At 44.2% G+C, this 16,490-nt stretch overlaps 1 long non-coding RNA gene across 1 annotated transcript; it reads right to left on the bottom strand.

Annotated features, from left to right (window-relative positions):
* Nucleotides 1–2,524: 2,524 nt before the first annotated feature.
* On the bottom strand, nt 2,525–4,634 carry LOC122462996. Its single transcript, XR_006285919.1, has 2 exons — nt 3,603–4,634; nt 2,525–3,507 (listed from the first exon to the last, which is right to left on the bottom strand). It is a non-coding gene; the product is annotated as an uncharacterized LOC122462996 (long non-coding RNA).
* Between the last annotated feature and the right edge of the window lie 11,856 nt (nt 4,635–16,490).

The raw sequence follows: 16,490 nt of genomic DNA on the forward strand, positions 1-16,490 counted from the left end.
CCTGTGGGGCTGAGCTGAGCAGCAGCAGGTGCAGCCAGTCCCTGTGGGGATCCCCGATGGGTCCCTGGCTCCAGCTGCTGTTTGGGGGGCTGGGAAGGGGCCCTACAGCCAGGCAGGGGGCACAGCTGCATGCCCCATAGGTGCTGGGGCTGGTAGGGATGTATGGGGAGGTGGGGATTTCACAGCAACTTTAACTAATACACTGAAATGTTTCCGACAACATTTTTTGCTAGGGAAAATTGGGTGTTTGATTAAAGACAATTTTTTGTGGAAAGTGTCACTTGAACAGGAAAATATCAATTTTTTGTTGGAAAATTCAAAAACCAACAATGGTTTGGATGGTGTGGGGGTTTTTGTTTTGTTTTTTCCCCAGTTTGGGACTAACTGTTTTCCGGTGCTGGTAGAAGGTTTTGGCGGGGTTGGCCATTCTTGGCAGAAGTTTTTCCATGATCTTGCTCTCCTGGATGGGGAGAAAAGCTTGAAAAGGTGACCCCCCCCCCCGCCCCCCAAAAGGCTCCAACACCAGGAGCTGGAGAACAGAACCCAAACTTGTTGGCTTAAAACCAACAAGACTTTAAAAACAATCGTTTTTCGGGGGAGCTCTGACTTGTGATCTTTTTTTTTTTTGGCCACTTGCAATTCGCCACGTGGGATAGGACCAGCTTGGTCAGGATCCAGATGTTAGCCCATCTAGAGAGGCCTGGCAGTGGCTCATACACAGCGGCTGTGGGGGTTAGGGACAGGAGAGTGATTTTCTGAAATTACACCTAGCAAGGGAAGGAGCCGGGCAAATGCAGTATACCCTGGGGAATCAGGGACGCTCAGGGGGAGGCCACAATGACGCTGATCAGGAGTTTTGCTCTGACACGCTCAGCCCTCGTGGAACAGAGCCCCCAGCCTTCCCCTCCACGGGCACTGACTTATTTTTCCCCGTAGATGCTCCACCCCTGTTCTGCCCTTAGCCCCCACTCTTGTTCCACCTCTTTCCCAGGGCACCAACTCCACACCGAGCTCTTCACCGTTGTATCTCTCCAAAGCCAGCCAGCCAGAGCGGGGTGGCAGCTCCTCCCACCCCACAAGGACCCCTTGCTGCTACTGTCATGAGTAAGTATCTGGGAGTGAACCCCTCTGCTAGGGCTCCCCCAGGCCGGGATCTCGGTGTGTGGGGGTGGAGGGGATTTGCTGGGGGGGTCTCTGTTCTGCGCTCTCCCAGCTCCGCTCTTCTTTCTCTGTTAACCCTCCTGGGGTGGAAGCCACCTTCCAGCTCTCCGCTGACCTGCCTGTGCCCCTCTCCTCTCTCTGCCAGGCCTCTGCCTTCGATGGGAGCTCTCGCTGGGGTGGGGCTGCTGCTGACTCTGCTCTGAGCTCTGCCTGCGTCTGGGGGAGCTGCGCTGGAGCCCCTGTGTAGGCATATTCTTAATATTTGTGATTCTGTTCATAATAAATTGTAAACCTGCAATATTGATTTATAATATTTGTAAATCTGCATTTAGAACATTTATAATTCTTCTATTTGACGTAATTGTAAATCTGCAATATTGATTTACAATTCTGTATTAAAGCTTGCAAACCATACCTTGCAAACCGCTCAATTGGCTCTGCTTTCCCTGAAGTGATACTTTCTCTCACTTAAACCGCTCAATTGACTCTGCTTTCTCTGTATTGACGCTTTCCCTTGATTGTAATTGAGATTGATGCTTATAAATGTAAACCAATCAATTAACGTGACTTTCTCAAATGGTTATGTTCAATTGGCTCTACTTTGCAAACGGCTACTTTGTGATGGAGATTGACATGCTTTTTTGTAACGCCCGCGAAGAGCCGCAAATTGGAGCGGCGCTCATAGAAATGCCACATAGAGACTCCCACCCTCTATAGTTTGGATCAGGAATGTTAAAAAACGGGGAGTCTCAAATAAATAACACCTTTGTATGATAAAAGAAAGTCAATACTGAAGGAATGTTAAGAGACAGGGAGTCTCAAATAAAATAACAATAGTCGGTGAAATGAGAAATGTGTTTTTATTAAAGTAAGGAATGTATGTGAATGAATGGTGGGTTTTGAATAATCAGGGAAGTGCCAGACTAGGAATTTAACATCAATTGGCCGAAGAAGACGCCAGGTGGAGACAACCAGAGAACCCCACCGGAGGGCAAACTGGGATCCACCCGACCAATTCAAAGGATGAAGAAAGCTGATGAGCACCTGACAGCCGTCCTGGAGCAGTCATGACTAACAATATGACAAAGCAAATTCCACGGACTGGCACAGGAAGAAATTCCTATAAAAATGGACACTAAGGACTGAGAACTTTGAGTCTCCAGTTCTGCCACTACCCTTCAGGAGCATGGGATGCGCATCTGACACGGACTTGGCTCCACTCTCGTGTACAGGTTACCTGGCCAGTACTTTGTCACGAGCAACTTCTAGGCTGGTAACTATAACCCCTATGCAGAACTGGTATGAATGAATGTATATATATATATAGTTAAGTAAGGAATAAGTAACAATACGACAGTGTGAGTTTTATATTTCTTTTTATTATATTTACAATAAATGTGGCATTTTGCCTTGTCCCTTTTAATAAGATCCTGCTGGTTTTTATTTTATTGGTACGACACTTGCCCAGGGGTAGCAGATGGTGGGGGATGGGGGTCATTCACTCCTGTCAAAATTTCTACCCCTGTGAAATCTCAATGTAAACTATGGAGAGGACAAAATAAAAAGAGATCTTGTTCTAATTTAGAAAATGTGATGATCTAAGGTGTAAATACCAGAATATTTTAATTTACATTTTAACAGTATTTCAAAAAACAAGCATCTAGACATACTTTAAGAAGTAGAATTATTTACATTTATTTTGTGATTCTTCCCTGAAATCTCCATTCAAGTTGAATTTCTGTAACTAGCATCATTTATATTTCAACTGCGTCATTTCAAGAAATTCAAAATAGTTATGCTAACAAAATAATTATTAAACTGTCAGACTGGTTTGCTCAGTTACAATGTACAACATGTGTCATAAACATCACAACTACACAACACACATGTGCAGCTGCTCTCTCTCCTCATTGTCTGGGCTGGGTCCCTCTGGAAGGCAGGGCACCTGCACCCACCGCCCGCAGGACTGGCACTGCACATTGGAAAAGTAACAGGTGAAAAAAAAAAATGGTGCCACAGAATTAAGCAAAATATTTCAGTTAATGCTCACCAGGTTCTACAACAACGTTCCTGTTCACTGGAGTTGTTTTTAACATTCTGGCTACATACAGTGAGTAATCAAGTTATGACCCTCCCTTTCTTCTTCTCACATCAATTAACAAAACAAGGTCCCCAACCCCAAATGCTATTTTCCTATATAGAGAAATCTCTTCCACCATATTCTTTTTTGTTTGATTTTTTTTAGAAATATTATTTGCAACGAACATGCTGTCAATGTCCACTGTTGACTCCAATGTACTGCAGGGCTCTTTGTGTTCTTCGTTATAAAGACACAACAAATGTAGTCTGGTAAAGAAATAGAGAAGGGATTGTGTTCCTTAACTGAATAATTACAAATTAACTTAATTGTATTAAAGACTCTGGTACTTAAAGACACTTACCATGCAATTCCGTGAAACTTCATTGGGAAACCTTTCTTCTCAGTCATACATCAGTCCAAAGGGTGTTATTTCTGTTGTCATGTGAGTTTTAGAGTACAAAAAAAACAAAGTTGTTCCAGGAAATTCATCACAATTCCTCTGCGTTCTGTCCACCACCTTCTGGAATGCTCTATAAGAATGGTGATTGATTGGTCTAATTGCTTGAAATTAGTGATTTCACCTAATTTCTTGAAGAGAGAGTTGAGCAAAGTATGAGAGGAGGCACATCACATGGCATTGCTAGGACTACTTTTTGTTTTAAATGTGATGTCGTATGAACATTTTCAAAGTAATAATTTAATTTTGAAGATTATTCATTATATGCAATTTATGGCAGAGCGCCCTCTCCTTACTTTGATTATTTGAAAATAAATACCCTTAAATTATCTTGTGATGGATTCATTTGGCTTTTCATCCAGTCTGCTGGTTTCTAGGTGGCCTGAGCTGGTGAAGCTACATATTATTCCCAGTTTTTCCACAAAGGTTAGGCTGAAAATACATGATTTTTCCATAAAAATTCATTCAGAAATACCGTGTTACTTTCCCTATTTCCCACTGAAATTATGGGTAATTACTGGGGTTTCTGATCCAATCTTATTGTGTTATTGCATGGGAAAATATGTCGGTAAGCAGGTTAATGTACAAAACAATTGTTAGTATCTGAGGAGACATAATGTGTTGTCACTAACAATTTACAGCACAAGCTATCCCGACGACAATGGTGATAATGTTCATTTGTAAATATCTGACTGTGAATGGGCTCCTCCTGCAGCTCGTGGAGCCCCTGGCTGGCAGGCCTCTTTGGGAATTAAGCAGCCTGCACAGACCACCATCAGGCTACCTGGTCCAAGGGTCTTTATTACGGCAGAACTAGTAACTGTGGTTTGTAACCTATTATTTAAATCAGCTTCTGTACCAAATGACTGGAGGATAGCTAATGTGATGCCAATTTTTAAAAAGGGCTTCAGAGGTGATCCTGGCAATTACAGGCCAGTAAGCCGGATTTCAGTACCAGGCAAACCATAGTGAAGAAGAGAATTATCAGACACATAGATAAACATCATTTGTTGGGGAAGAGTCAACATAGATTCTGTAAAGGGAAATCATGTCTCACCAATTTACTAGAATTCTTTGAGGGGGTGTCACTGTGCCTCCATGGGTTATAACTGAGAATACCAAATACAGGACAAACTGCTGAGAAATAGGGTGGACACACCCCAAAACTGGTGGTTATTCTCCCATAAGATATACCAAACCAGCAACAAAAGCAAACTTCTGTTTCACCACACTGGCTAACAATTCAGAAAAGCAGTTTCCTTAGGTATTCTAGTCCTTGTATCACCACCAAAAAAACTAGACTTAAAGTTGAGTGGGTCTTTAAAACCAATTTATTCAAATAAAAGGTTCTTCTGATCTCAAAGAACCAGCCACATACACAGGTTAATGTACAACTCATATCTCACCCAATAATCACACTGTTGCCAATTTAGTAACTAAAATCTAAAGGTTTATTTATAAAAAGAAAGAAAGGTGAGAGTTAAAATTGGTTAAAGGAATTAAATACACACAATAATTGCAAAGGTCTTGGTTCAGGCTTGTAGCAGGGATGGAATAAACTGCTGGCTTAAGTCAAGTCTCTGGCTGCTTCCAAATCATTGGAAGGTCCTCAGTCCTTTGGATAGAATGCTTCCATTAGAATCATAGGACTGGAAGGGACAGGGCCGTCACTAGCCATTTGGTGCCCTATGCAGCTCCCCCCCCCCCCCGTGGGGGGGCTGTGTGGGGCCCCAGGCCTCCGCGGGAGGGGTTGGGGGCAGAGGGGAAACTGCCCCCCGGCCCCAGCCCACTCCGCTCTGCTCCCCTGGTCCCAGACTTGGAGGGCAAGGGGGAACCGCCCCCCAGCACTTGCTGGTGGCATGGCTGGGAGCCGGTGGAGTGGAGCAGGCTGGGGTCAGGTTGCTCTATTTACTGTCCCCGGTGAGTGCAGTCCCGACCCCTGCAGCAGTTCTCAGGGGAGTGGGGGCGGGGTTGGGGCAGAGCAGGGATGGGGGCCATGGGGAAGAGGCAGAGCAGGGGCTGGAGTAGCACGCAGCTGTGCAGGGCACCAGGAAATGTGGTGCCCCAAATTTCCTCGTGCCCTATGCAGCTGTGTGCTTTGTGTATGGGTAGGGACGGCCCTGGGAAGGGACCTCGAGAGGTCATCTAGTCCAGTCCCCTACACTTATGGCAGGACTAAGTATAATCTAGACCATTCCTGACAGGTGTTTGTCTAACCTGCTCTTAAAAATCTCCAATGATGGAGATTCCACAACCTCCCTAGGCAATTTATTCTAGTGCTTAGCCACCCGGACAGTTAGGAAGTTTTTCCAAATGTCCAACCTAAACCTCCCTTGCTGCAATTTAAGCCCATTGCTTCTTGTCCTATCCTCACAGGTTAAGAAGAACAATTTTTCTCTCTCCTCCTTGTAACAACCTTTTATGTACTTGAAAACTGTTATCATGTCCCCTCTCACTCTTCTCTTTTCCAGACTAAACAAACCCAATTTTTTCAGTCTTGCCTCACAGGTCATGTTTTCTAGACCTTTAATCATTTTTGTTGCTCTTCTCTGGACTTTTTCCAATTTGTCCACATCTTTCCTGAATTGTGGCATCCACAACTGGACAAAATCCTCCAGCTGAGGCCTACTCAGCGTGGAGTAGAGCAGAAGAATTACTTCTTGTTGATGGCACTCCTGCTAATACATCCCTGAATGATGTTTGGGTTTTTTGCAACAGTATTACACTGTTGACTCATATTTAGCTTGTGGTCCACTATGACCCTCAGATCCTTTTCTACAGTACTCCTTCCTAGGCAATCATTTCCCATTTTCTACGTATGCAACTGATTGTTCCTTCCTACATGGTGTACTTTGCATTTGTCATTATTGAATTTCATCCTATTTACTTCAGACCATTTCTCCAGTCCAAGTTCATCATAGTCCAGAGGTTTGAGCAGGAAAGAGGCAAAATGGAGATGTTTCCAGGGCCTTTTATAGCTTCTGCCCTGTAGAGGGAAATCCATTGTTTTAAACAAAGCCCTCAGCGCAGCTAGTGGAAAATTACAGGTAGCAAGATGGTGTTTGGAGTCACATGGGCATGTCACATGTCCATGCATGATTTTGCTTAGTCATTGCAGGAAAGTCCATTAAGTGTAGCTAGGGGTCTTCCATTGTGAGTTAAGCGTACTTTAATGGGCCATTTAACTTGAATAATCTCTTCAAGATGTGTGGGCTAAATAACTTGTGGGAGTTACCGCAAGAGCAAACATATCTGAAATACAGGTAAAGGGTCAATACTCATAACTTCAAAAAACAACGATACATGCATACAAACAGCATAATCATATTGAGCAAATCATAACTTTTCTATTGACACCTTTCTTGACACACTCTGATTAAGATTTGTTGCAATTATATAACAGTGGTAGCAACAATAATCTACATGGTCATATTTTAATTAGATAATGTCACACCCCCAACAGAAAATTGATGCAGGAAGGGGTGTCCCAGACACTGCTGAATGCATCATAGGAACTTTCCATTCTTGGTTCTTGTTACTACAGCTTCTAACTCCACATTAGAAGTATCAGTGTATAACAGAAGCGGTTCATCAAAATTATGTTTGAATAAAACAGGCTTTTTCTTTGTAAAGTTAATTATGGAAGTAATAATATTATTGAATCCCTTTACAAACCGAAGGCAAGACTTGGTTAGACCAATAGAGGATTGGATCTGCTCTTGCAGAGTAATTACTGCATGTTTTATGTGATTTTGCAAGAGCTAATGTAAATAGCTAATTCACGCATCCAAACTCTGGCAAATGTTTGGAACCCAATTAACATCCAGTTAATGTAGATATTAACGTTCTTCCTAGTGTAGGAATCTTGGCATTTAATCATACAAGCAATATGGTGGTGTGCCTTAGTTTCCCTTTTCATACAGCACATTAGGTCTGTAATGTCTTTTCTGCTGCGAAACGTTCCCAGGCTGGTGACAGGCTCTAGCTGTGAAATATTGGTATCACAAGGCCTTTTAGCATCAAGTGTGTTGTCATGTAATGAAACTGCATAACCTTAAAGTCTTATTGCACATAGTGAGTTCTTATATATCACTCCCAATATGTTCAAAGGTTTTTCCAAAAGATTATACACACTGTTCATTTTTACAGTTTTTGGTATCAGCAACACAGTCACCAACGTTAACAGTAGCATTAATAGTAACATCAAATCCATTGCAAGTGTACATTTTCAAGCATTTTTGTTATGCCATGCCCTTGGCTCAATACCATTGGGGTTTGCGCATTTTAGGGTTAACCTGTGGCTTTCATTTGCAGGATAAAAATTTTCCTTTCCTCCCTGTCCTGAGTGGGGGGGTCAAAATCTGAGCTCTCTTGTGTAACAGAATCCATTGGCTGCCCAGGTATGTCCTCCCTGCTAACAGCTATGGGCAAGTCTTCCTTCCCCCTGTCAGTCAGGTAATTTGCACCAACACAGACACTAGCTTGTTTATAAATTTTCGGATTCTTAACTGTTACCAATCCCAAGGCTGGACTCTGTCTTAAAGAGATACCATCCATTTTCCCTATCATGTTAGACTCAAGGTTCTTTTGTCCTTCCATTACCAACCCCTGCTTCCACATGGAATCAGAGGTCAAGTCCACTAAAAGACTACAAGATATATCCAAAGTGTCTAGAGATGAGAGTTCGCCTGACATCCCCTGTATTCTGCAGAGATCAACTGGGCAGCTGTCCTGCTGTGTAGATTTAGCTACCTGGTCTTTCCTCTGAACTGGCAATACAGACTTTCACTTACAGAATCAACCTGGAGACATTCCTGTTCCAACAACATTGTCTTCCCAAAAAGCTGGCCAAACACAGCCACTTGGTCATCATAGGTCTGTTCAAATTCCCTGACAATCTTCATTCCGTCGGACACCTTCTCTAAGTTATTCACACTGGGTCTTTCTAAAGCAAAGTCAGTGGAACCATTTTCAAGAGAAAAATTCTGGCTGTTAGGAACAGAAATAAAATCTTTTAACAAATGAACTGTTGCCTTCTACAGATAGAAATGTATCCTGATCTACCTTAATGAATTTACTTCCACACCCTTCAGTTCCAGTAAACTGCTTGCAAAAAGTACCATGAGGATTCTTCTCCTTAAGACCTTCCTTAAGCAACAATTTACCTTTATCTTGCTCCACAGAAACATTGCTCTGCTGAGCCATAACCACCTCTTTCTGAGTTTTGCTTATGCTCAGAATCGTCTCTGGCACGTTAAGAGAATTTTCACACAATTCCCTTTCAGGCAAGCTGCTAGACTTCATAGTTAAAAGGTTAGAGGCACTCTCTTTCCCTTTGCAGCTTTCCTCACTGGCAACATGCAGGTTACCAGGCTCAACACACACAAGCTTAGGGATCATTCCCTCCATGTTACAAGTTTCCACACTGTCAGTGGGTTACACATTCAAATTACTTTCAAGCTTTCCTTGTGCCCTGGCCAGGATATTAATCTTATTAAACAGAGTTGTCATACTTTTACTCAGCAACACATTAGCAACAGGCAAAATAGAAGCACCAGAATCACCGGGTCCCTGGACTTTGTTATGACACTAACTGGATGGGACCTATTTATAATGTCATTCTCCCTAGCAGACACAAACTCAGGAACATTTCCTTCCTGGGCTTCAGTTAAATCCAGAACCAATTCTGGAGTAACTGATAAATTCTCAAGTAGCATAAGCTGAGAAGCATTCTGTCTGCTCCACAGACAAATAACTAGACACACCCTCTTGCAGCGGACCCACTGCTATTCTTAACAGCCAAGCAATTGGAGATCTCCTTTCCTTTGTCCCAGCACCCATGGCTCATTTCAGACATATGCTTGGAAAGTGGGATGGCTTCCTTAACAGGCAAGTTGCCACTCCCAACAAAGAAACTGCTATTCTCCACATTATACTAAGCTACCTTAAGCAAATCACTTCTATCTTGCTCAGGCTTACTTTCACAAGCATTACTTGCCAACAATCCATCACGCACAAAAATCTACCCTTTCCTTTCCCAATTAGGGCTTTAACCTGACCATCAACTTTCATCTGCTCTAGAGAAACATTTTCCTGACCAATGAGTTCTCTCTCTGCTCTAATTCCAAATTCACTTTTCAGATATTAGACAGACATTCAGAAGCTTCATTCACATATAACCTGCTTTTCTGCACAGACAAACAGCTATTTTCTACCTTCCCAATGTCAGAGACACCCACTTCCTGGTCATTGCATAATTGGTTAAACACAGAAAACTGCTCAGTCGTACAACATATCAACATTGTTATAAACTGGACTTCCAAGATGATAGTTTCTGCTGTTCTTCCGTTGCTTTCCTGATTTGGAGCTTAAGTTTGTCCACTTCTGTCTAAGCTTGCAGCCCTTCCATTTGCCCCCTGTCAGCTTCTTTGGCTCTTTCTTCAGCTTGCTTGGCTCTCTCTTTGGCTTCTTTTTCCAGTTGGGCCAAGGCTTGCTTCTCTTGCATTCAAAGTTCTGCCCGTCTTTATTCATGTTCAAGACACAGGCTCTCTCTCAGCGCTTGCAGTTTGATTGCTTCTGCTGATGTCTTCTGGCTCATGGTCACTGATCTTTAACCTTTAAAACTCTCAATATCAAATTTCAAATTTTAATAGCATGGGGTTCTGATCCAAAGCTTAATTGACCTGGTTCTGTGGATCCTAGCCAGACTACGCCACTGTCACCGTGCCTCCATGGGTCACAACGGAGAACACCAAATTCAGGACAAACTGCTGAGAAATAGGGTGGACACACCCCAAAACTGGAGGTTATTCTCCCATAAGATATCCCAAACCAGCAACAAAAGTAAACTTCTGTTTCACCACACTGGCTAAGAGGAAGTCAGAACAGCAGTTTCCTTAGGTATTCCAGTCCTTGTATCACCACCAAAAACACTACACTTAAAGATGAGTGGGTCTTTAAAACCAGTTTAATCAAACAGAAGGTTCTTTTGATCCCACAGGACCAGCCACACACCCAGGTCAATATATAACTCAGAACAAATCATGCTGTTGCCAATCCTTTAGTATCCAAATTCTAAAGGTTTATTTATAAAAAGAAAGGTGAGAGTTAACATTGGTTAAAGGAATCAAATACACACAATAATTGCAAAGTTCTTGGATCAGGCTCATAGCAGTGATGGAATAAACTGCTGGCTTGTTAAGTCTCTGGTTGCTTCTAAATCATTGGAAGGTCCTCAGTCCTTTGGTTAGAATGCTTCCATTAGTGTAAGTTCATAGTCCAGAGGTTTGAGCAGGAAAGAGGAGATGTTTCCAGGGCCTTTTATGGCTTCTGCCAATTAAAGAGAAACCCATTGTTCTCCTTACAGGAAACAAGATGGTGTTTGGAGTCACATGGGCAAGTCACATGTCCAGGCATGCTTTCGCTTAGTCATAGTAGAAGCCATCCCAGGAAAGTCCATTAAGTGTAGATAGATGTCTCCCATGGTCCATTGTGAGTTAAGTGTTCCTTGATGAGCCACTTAACTTGAATAGTCCCTTCAAGATGTGCAGGCTAAATACCTTGTGGGCGTTACCACACGAGCAAACATATTTGAAATACAAGTGTAGAGCCAATGCTCATAACTTCAAATACAAAAATGGTACATGCATATAAATAGCTTTCATATTCAGCAAATCATACCCTTTCTATAGACACCTTACTTGACACACTTTGTACAAGATTTGTTGCACTTATATAACAGCGGTAGCAACAATGATCTACATGGTCATATTTTAATCAGATAATGTCACAATGATCAACAAGCCCTTGGAGCACCATGGAGAAACACCCTTTTCTGTTTATAAATTCTGAGTACCAGCACTCCCAGCTATCTTCGAGACATCACTGACTTCCTGAGGAATCTACAATCCTTTGGTAATCTTCCAGAAAACACCATCCTGGCCACGATGGATGTAGAAGCCCTCTACACCAACATTCCACAATAGATGGACTACAAGCTGTCAGGAATAGCATCCCCGATACTATCACGGCAAACCTGGTGGCTGAACTTTGTGACTTTGTCCTCACCCACAACTATTTCAGATTTGAGGACAATTTATACCTTCAAGTCAGCGGGATTGCTATGGGTACCCGCACGGCCCCACAGTATGCCAACATTTTTATGGCTGACTTAGAACAACGTTTCCTCAGCTTTCGTCCCCTAACGCCCCTACTCCACTTGTGCTACATTGATGACATCTTCATCATCTGGACCCGTGGGAAGGAGGCCCTTGAGGAATTCCACCAGGATTTCAACAATTTCCACCCCACCGTCAACCGCAGCCTGAACCAGTCCACACAAGAGGTCCACTTCCTAGACACTACAGTGTTAATAAGCGATGGTCACATAAACACCACCCTACTGACTGCTAGACTTACCTACATGCCTCCAGCTTTCATCCAGACCAAATCCCAAGATCCATTTTCTACAGCCAAGGTCTAAGATACAACTGCTTTTTCTCCAATCCCTCAGACAGAGACAAAATCTACAGGATCTCTATCAAGCATTCTTAAAACTACAATACTCACCTGTTGAAATGAAGAAACAGATTGACAGAGCCAGAAGGGTACCCAGAAGTCACCTACTACAAGACAGGCCCAACAAAGAAAGGAACAGAATGCCACTAGCCGTCACCTACGGCCCCCAACTAAAACCTCTCCAGTACATCATCGGTGATCTGCAACCTATCCTGAAGGACGATCCCTCACTCTCACAGACTTTGGGAGACAGGCCAGTCCTCACTTACAGACAGCCCCCCAGCCTAAAGCAAATACTCACCAGCAACTACACACCAAACCACAAAAACACTAACCCAGGAACTAAACCCCGCAACAAACCCCGGTGCCAATTCTGTCCACATATCTATTCAAGGGACACCACTATGGGACCTAACCACATCAGCGACACCATCAAGGGCTCTATCATAAATATAAAGGGAAGGGTAACCACCTTTCTGTATAGAGAGCTATAAAATCCCTCTTGGCTAGAGGCAACATCCCGTTACCTGTAAAGGGTTAAGAAGCTCAGCTAACCTGGCTGGCACCTGACCCAAAGGACCAATAAGGGCACAAGATACTTTCAAATCTTGGGTGGGGGTGGGAAGGCTTTTGTTTTGTGCTCTTTGTTTACGTGTTTGTTCTCTCTTGGGACTGAGAGAGGCCAGACAGAAATCCATCTTCTCCAAACCATTCTAATCCAAGTCTCCAATATTGCAACCAGTATAGGTAAGCCAGGCGAGGCGGACTCGTTTATCTTTTGTTTTATGTGAATTTTCCCTGTGTTAAGAGGGAGGTTTATTCATTTTCTGTAACTTTAAGGTTTTGCCCAGAGGGGGATCCTCTGTGTTTTGAATCTGAATACCCTGTAAAGTATTTTTCATCCTCATTTTACAGAGATGATTTTTACCTTTCTTCATTTTTTAATAAAATCCTTCTTTTAAGAACCTGACTGATTTTTCCATTGTTCCAAGATCCAGGGGTTTAGGTCTTTGATGATTTTGTAACCAATTGGTTAGGATATTATTCTGAAGCCTCCCCAGGAAAGGGTGTGTGTAGGGCTTGGGAGGATATTTTGGGGGAAGACAACTCCAAGTGGTCTCTTTCCCTGTTCTTTGTTTAAAACGCTTGGTGGTGGCAGTATACTGTTCAAGGACAAGGCAAAGTTTGTACCTTGGGGAAGTTTTTAACCTAAGCTGGTAAGAATAAGCTTAGGGGGTCTGTCATGCGGGTTCCCACATCTGTACCCTAGAGTTCAGAGTGGGGAAGGAACCCTGACAGGCTCATTCACCTGCACATCTACAATGTGATATATGCCATCAAGTGCCAGCAATGCCTCTCGGCCATGTACATTGGCCAAACCGGACAGCCTCTACGCAAAAGAATAAATGGACACAAATCTGACATCAGGAACGATAACATTCAAAAACCAGTAGGAGAACACTTCAAACTCCCTGGTCACTCAATAACAGACCTAAAAGTGGCAATTCTTCAACAAAAAACTTCCAAAACAGACTCCAACGTGAAACTGCAGAACTGGAATTAATTTGCAAACTGGACACCATCACATTAGCCCTGAATAAAGACTGAATTAGGGCTGGTTAGGTCATTACAAAACCTAAACCTAATTTGCCCCATACTAATTTCCCCCTTCTGTTACTCACACTTTCTTGTCAACTGTTTGAAATGGGCCAGTCTCATTAACACTACAAAAGTGATGTTTCCTCCCTTTGTATCCTACTGTTAGTTGAATTGTCTTGTTAGACTGACCTCACACTTGGCAGGCAACTCCCATCTTTTCATGTATTTATACCTGCTCCTCTATTTTCCACTCCGTGCATCTGATGAAGTGGGTTCTAGCCCACGAAAGCTTATGCTCAAATAAATGTGTTAGTCTCTAAGGTGCCACAAGGACTCCTCATTGTTTTTGCTGATACAGACTAACACGGCTACCACTCTGAAACCTCCCCTCCCTCATCGTTCATGATCCTGCTGAGATGACGACCTTTGGTAACAGCAGCAGAAAGGTGCAGGTGGCAAGCAGACGGTACAAAGGATAACAGTTTATTGAGCTGCAGAGGGGAGCCTCTGAGGTGAGAGTCTCCTTTTTTATTGCACATCACTGATCTATTATCTGACAGATGGGCCCTGAGTCAGGGCACCAGCGACGCGGAGCCTGTGTGCCCCAGAACACACTGACAGGGAACAGTCATTAAACACCCCACTGCCTGTGCTGACCGAGCTCAGGGGACCTGAGACGCTTCAGGTGTGGCTCTGTAGGGAGTTCCAGGGTAAGGTGCATAATTCCCTGCTCCGCTACAGACTTCCTGTGTGGCCTTAGGCAAGTCACCTAGGCCCAGAGTTTCCAAGGTGTTTTGATGTCTCAAGATGCAGATAAGCGCCAAGTGGAATTTCCAAAGATGCCTGGGCACTTAGCTTTCAATGGGAGTTAGGCACCTAGGTGCTTTTGAAAATCCCACTAGATGCCTAACTACATCTTTAGGTGACTACGGACATTCAAAACTTTGCCCCTTAGTCTCTGTGCCAGATTTGCAAAGCTATTTAGGCTCCTAAAGATGCAGACTGGAGCCTAGTGGGACTTTCAAAAGTGCCTGTGTGAGTTAGGTGCCTGACTCCCCATGAATTCCCTTTAGCTCCTGCCCCTTCTGCATTCGTCCCATGCATATTCCATCGACGGCGCTTGCTGGCAGGAACCATCCATGCAAACAAAGGATTTCTACTAAATGTTATAAAATATTCCTGGGAAGCAATGTCTGAATATTTAGGCCCTGACCCAACAAGGTCCTTAAGTATGTGTAGAACTTTCAGCATGCAAGGAACCCCACCAAAGCATGAATCCCAAATATTTCCATCAAAAACCTGTTTCTAAGAGTAAAATTCAGCCAATCAAGAAACAGAAACAATCCCATGTGACCTGTGTGTCCAATCATAACTGACTCCACAGAAATCAATGTATTTGACAAATGTATTTGAACAAATAAATGTGAGAAAATTGTGATCAGTGTGTGGGCAGCTGACAAAGGGGAACAGAAGCTGAGCTCACTGGACAGGTCACATTCTGCACATGATTTCCACAGCTCTGCTTTCAGCCCTTCTGTCCTCCCCCGGCTCCTGCCCCACCCGGTCTTGGTCTCTTGCCTTTTATTTATGCCTTTGCTCTGCCTGAAGAATTACTGGTGTTACTATTATTTCTGTAGCCCCCTCAGTGCCCTGGGCATGTTGTATGGTCCCTGCCCTGGGTGCTCCCAAGCGGGGCTGGGCTCAGGGGCTCACTGATGGGTGTATGGAAGGAGAAGTCTCCAGGCCCAGGGCAATAGGTCAGGGTGGGCGTCCAGGCATGGAGGCAGGTGCAAAGATAAAAGAATATGGGGTGGGGTATAGGCTAGGTGAGAGGCTGAGGTGGGGAGAGGGTTGAGGAGCTTCCTGGGCTCCCAGGTCCCATTCGCCCATCCTGGGCCCCTCGCTCACACAACCCTGAGGCTGGGCTCTCCCTCCCCTTCCCCTGGCCCAGCTACTGACTGCCCTTCCCCAGCTCTCCCCACTCCCCGTCCCCACCCCTCCCTCCATCGCGCTGGAACCAGTTTCCCTGACACAGCTAAGTTGGCAGCACAAAGCAGCCCGTACAGCAGGGCCTGGCGCTCTCACTCTTGGCCCCTGTGGCTGTTTCACTCCTCGCCATGGGCAATGAGTCCCTCAGGCAGCAAATGCCGGGACATTCCCTGTTGCTCACTGGCCCCATCGCACTCACTGGGATCCTGGGCTCGGCTTGTCTTTGGGAATCAGCCCATGCAGTTATTGGTCCTGAGGGGACCTGGGAATCTCCCCAAGCCAGGCCTGGAGCCGACCCCACTGGGCTTCTCTGGGAGGCTGTGGGGGAGGCTTTAAAATGAGGGGACTTAGGTCACCTCCCCTATAACATTTTGAAATCCCACTGCAATTTTCTGAATTTGACACAATAATAAAAAAATGTTGAGGCCAAAAATTGTAAGTGCCCAGGTGGGACCCTGTGTGGGGGAAGCAGCCTGTGGTGAGCTGGCCGAGTCGTTCTGGGGAACTTTCAAAGGTGCCTGGGCACCTCGCTTCCAATGGGAGATAGGCACCTAAATGCTTTTGACAATCCCACTAGATGCCAAGCTACATCTTTAGGTGTCTACAGACCTTCTCAAATCTGTCCCTTAGTCTCTGTGCCACATCTGCAAAGTTATTTAGGCTCCTAAAGATGCAGAGAGGAGCCTA

This window comes from Chelonia mydas, chromosome 14 (assembly GCF_015237465.2).
Source record: "Chelonia mydas isolate rCheMyd1 chromosome 14, rCheMyd1.pri.v2, whole genome shotgun sequence".
In the NCBI taxonomy this organism is placed as follows: Eukaryota; Metazoa; Chordata; order Testudines; family Cheloniidae; genus Chelonia; species Chelonia mydas.